Genomic DNA, 5,012 nt, shown 5'->3' with positions numbered 1-5,012 from the left:
GCAAAATTTCAGCTGTAATGTTACATATTTGTTCTGTGTTTTGGTGGGGGTTTTCTTACCCTGTCCATGTGGTTGTTGGTTTGTACTTGGGTGCACCTGAAAATTGGACTCTGCCCTCTTTGAGATCCACTTTCCTGCAGCAAGAAGCAAAGAAGCAGCAGAAGGTATGCATTGCCAGTGGCTCCTTGCACTGTGAGTAATTTTATTTCTGGTGGTAGAAGAAATCAGAGCATCAACAGCTTTTTGTGTGCGTGCATACAGTAATTTTTCTTTTGTTTTCCTAATTTTAGAGAAACACAGAATCATGGGATGGCCTGGGTTGGGAGAGACTTGAAAGCTCATTCCAAGCCCTGCCATGGGCAGGGACACCTTCCACTAGAGCAGGCTGCTTCAAGCCCCATCCAACCTGGAAATGAAAATCTACTTTACTTTAACAGAAAGACTGAGAGTGTGTGTTATAACTAATACCAGTGCTCCAACCTTTTACTTGTGGGATTCCAGGTTGTTATAAAATTTCTGCTAAAGACTGAGTTGTTAGATGCAGTAATATTGTATTTCTTCCTTTCTGATATTATTTATAATAAAATGAAATTATGCTTAAATACTTTCAGTGAAATGGAATATGAACTATTTTTGTAAGTTAGGAATACTGAGGATTTTTATTTTTATGTGGAAACTAAAAGTCTTAGTAGCCAAAATTGCTACTGCATTCTACAGACTTCAGTAGAGAGCTAAATTATGTTCTCATCCTTACATATATTTAATCATTGAGAATACAGATTTTCCTTTATACTTTTTAAAATCTTGCTTTTGCCCTTTCTCAAGGGTTGAAATTCTCTTTACCCTTCCCAATTTTGTGTTCAACCCTCCTTTCCATCCCTCCTCTTTTGTTAGCTGTATTCATGTTGTTTCCTTCCTGAATTACTGTGATGCTCCTGTGCTCTTCCTGCTCTATGAATTCTTAATACATTGAAAAAATGGAGAAGCAATGATGGAGACAAAGACATTAATAACATTTAGTGATTTCCAGATAAGAGCTGCTGAAATTGCACCAGTGAAAGTTGCAAAAAGAGAGGATCATTGCTGCCTGGTGTGATGTCACTGCTGATGATAAAATAAGTACTGATGTCAAGGCTCATTTTCAATCAGGAAATACTTCAGTAGTTGTGTTGTGGCTTTTCCTGGCTCCAGGGGGTTACACTGTACACAGATCTTGTGAAATCTGGAAAGCAGAGAGGGGTGGTGCTCTCTTAAACACCAGATAAACACTTGATACTGGGTTTGGTGAAAGTCAGAGGACACCTTTCATGTGTACATATATATATAAATATGTATATGCCAGTTCTCACACAGAAGGCTGTAACCTAATCTGGCTCTCCAAAAATAGTAAGCTTTTGTAAAAGTGCTGTATTTTATATTAATTCTGCATGCTGAACTTTGATTTTGGGGGGAAATTAGCCAGGTCTGAAAGTAATTTGGCAATCTTCTGGGAATTCTACCTCTAGAACAGGCAGGAGTTGGGATCCTTGGGTCAGTCTAAAGCCATGTACATGACATATGCATTCCTCCCTTGGTTATCTCATCATAACATCAGCTCCAGAGCTTCCTGAGCATGGCTGATTCTTTTTTCTTAATTCAGTTTCTAGTTATCATATTTACAAATTTGCTGCTTTTTTGTGTTTTGTTTTGTTTTTTTATTTTTTAGTCAGTCTGAAAAATGTTGAGGTTAACATTGTCTAAAAGTCTCTTTCTAGATGGAACCAATAAGGATTCTGACTAACAGGTTTTTGTTCTTAATTCAGTGCCATGTAAATTCAAGGTAACCAGGGAAACCAAGAGCTTGCTATCCTTATATACTTTGCAGAGTGCTTTCTGGAAATAGTGCTCTCCAATCTGTCATGATCAGTATTCTTTGAGAACACAATAAATGAAAATAACACAGGTAAGAAGCAAGAAGACAGAATCATCTTATTGTACAAGTAATCATGCAGTGCTCAAAACTTCTAATTTTTTTACAGATTTACTGGGGGCACTGGAAAATTACAAGATTTAAAAAAACCCTGCTGAATGCATGGTAAAATAGGGTGTGTCACAAATTCAGCCTTTCTGAGCAGTAGCACATGTACCTGGAGAGATGCAAATAAAAATGCTTTTTGTTAGGAATCAGCTTTATTCCCTAAATTTAGGTGCAGTAACAAACATGCACTCTGTGTGTTTCTGTGGGTTTCCTCACATGTGTTGTTGCAGACTTTGCACATGAGAGCCAAGAGGGGCAGATGCTTCACTTTTTTCCTGGTACATGGAGTAGTAGAGCAGATCATCCTTCCTTTCTCTCCTGAATTAGTGTGGCAGAAACTAGGGGTAGGTGTGGCCATGTGGATGTGGAGGGCATGATGGATAATAAATACCCAAAGCAGGGACCCCATGCAGAGTGGTGCTGCTGACTTTACATCTCTGTGATGCTTTGTGGTCCCTGGGTGAGTAGAAGTGTGTTCTCAATGCAGGCAGATTTGTGCATGTAATAAAGGGAAAGCATTCGCTCTGTCAGAAACAAAGACATAAAGTGCATTCATGCTTAGATATTGGTCTAAATTCAGATTCTACCTAACCAGTAATGCCAAACCAGTAGTAACTGATTATTTTTTTTTTGAGGGTGTGGTGTGTGATTAACAAATAAAAGAATACATCTTAACCTATTTTTAAAAACAAACTTCTTAAAACTATATATATAGCAGCCAGAGAGCTTTTTTTTGTGGTGGACTTCAGGAATAGCCTTCACCATGTAGGCAGTCGTGCTTCCAGAACAGAGGCAAACTCAGTTCTGGGATCTGACATTTAGATTTCCATCTCTCTGCTATTAACAGATATGTGCTGTACTGTCTCTAAAATTAATTGTGAATCCTACAAAGATATGTAGAAAATGTTTCAAAACAAATTAAAAATTAACGACAAACCAAGTCAGATTTTTCATTTGTGGCTTGTATTCTTTCACCTCCAGAAAACTAGAAGCCATAAAAGAAAGCAAGCATTAGATTCTAATTTGGAGTGACTTAGTGAAGGAAAATAATCACTAAAAAGCTCTAATGATATTTTTTGACAGCTCCTTGATTCTTACATGTTTCTAGTAAAAGCTGCACCAAGCTGGCTGAGAGCCCTGGCTCTCACCTAAGTCAAAGAAATGCATGGCCTGTGATCATTTAGAAGAAGTGATACTTTTAAAAACACAGCTGGAGATGGTTTTTGGTTGTTTCCTTGGGGTTTTTTTTTGTTCTTCCAGCATGTGGTAGAATAACAGCTGCTGGTTCTGCCATTCATACTCTGTTGCATCCACTGCCCAACAGCAATAAAGAATAAGTAGGCAAAAATAGTGAGTCTTACTCATATTGCATTTGAAAAGAAAATCCAATACAGCCCAGTGGTTCAGTTCATTGTTTGTGTCTGTATGTGCCAATCAATGTCTTAGGTATACCAAAATGAGGGGTTTGTTCTTTCACTTTAAATTGCCTTCGCTTGTTAAAAAATAAGGGGTTAAAAAGGGTCTGTGAAGTTAATTTCCCATGTGGAATTGCTGTAAATTATGACAGCAGTAAGTGGGAAACATGATTTTTCATTAATCTAATATTAATGAAAGGCCACCTTCTCTCAAAGTCTTGCTACCTTTGTTCATGTTTAATAGATGTGTTTGCACTATTTGAAGTCTTCATTTGCATCTCAAGATGCAAAGGGGGAGCACCCTTCAGTAGTGTGTAATGATCTTTTCTTTTGACCAACAAAACAGAGACCAAAGAAAGAATATGAGAACTGAAATCACACCCGTCCTGTCAGAAAGATACAAGTTGCTTAATTAACTGCTGAAGAGATTCCTGTTCATGGGAATTCCAGTCAGATCTGCTGAGCTGAGTTGGGCAGGATAGTACAACCCAAAACACAGTGCACAACCACCCTTAAAAGTGAGCTCCAAACTATTTTTTCCAGAGTGGAAAATGTCTGAGATGTGGCTGCACATCTAAATCTATTTTATTACTGTATTTAGGATGGGGCAACAGAGCTGGAGAAGGGAGCACAGCTGGGACTCCATGGGCTGGGAAGCATTTTCCAACGTCTTTGGCTCTCTGACATGAGGTACATTTTACATACGGAACAGACAAAGCAAGAATTTTATGTACTAGATAGTAAATGGGTAGAATAGTCATTTTATTAGCACTCTTCCATGGAAGCACTGATTGCTTTTTCATCACATATAGATCTGAAACAATTACAAAGCAGATCAGAAATCTGCTTGGGTATTTTTAAAGCATAGAAATGAGAAAACACAGCTTCTTGAAATCCTTTCCCACCCCATTTCTGTGATTCTGTTATTGTGGCTGACATCCACACAGTACTGTGCTGCTGTTAGTGTAATTAGAGCATTTAGGTTTATTAGTGCATTACCTAAATGCCAATTAACATGTTGTAGTATATGAAGGGTAATTTAGATACCAATAGTTTCGTCTTGAAGAAGAAACTTTTAATAAAAAGTTAAAAAGTTTTAATTATTAAACTTTTTAAATCATTTTCTTGTGCTGTGTCTCTGCAGGTGCTCTAAATGACCTGTTGGTGAGATGTGGGTGCATTAATGTACAGTGGGTTTAGATTTGTCATATGGGACTTGGAACAAGGGGCATAGAAATGTTGCAATCTATATCCCACTGGATGCTGCAGTTAGAGCAGGAGGTTGATATTCCTTTAGGGAAGGTGTTCCATATTTATTTCAAAGCTGCAGGCAGAAATTCCGTATTTTCTTTACAGAGTTACTCATCCCATCATAAGTGGTATCTCCATTTTTAAAGTGTTGGTAAAAGATAAAATCTTGACCTTTTAAATGAGACTTCTTAGTCAGCTTAGTGATTTTATTTTCACAGTTTGGTGTATCAGAAATAAGTGATGGCAATAGTCTTTGCAAAAACAAACAAAATGGGAGCTTTGCAACAGTTTCCCATGTTTTTCCAAGGTATAGTAACTTGACACAAACC

The sequence above is a fragment of the Passer montanus genome, unplaced genomic scaffold (genome assembly GCF_014805655.1).
Source record: "Passer montanus isolate IOZ18808 unplaced genomic scaffold, ASM1480565v1 scaffold124, whole genome shotgun sequence".
NCBI lineage: Eukaryota > Metazoa > Chordata > Aves > Passeriformes > Passeridae > Passer > Passer montanus.
The sequence above is the reverse complement of the archived record's forward strand: the minus strand, read 5'-3'. Positions refer to the sequence as shown.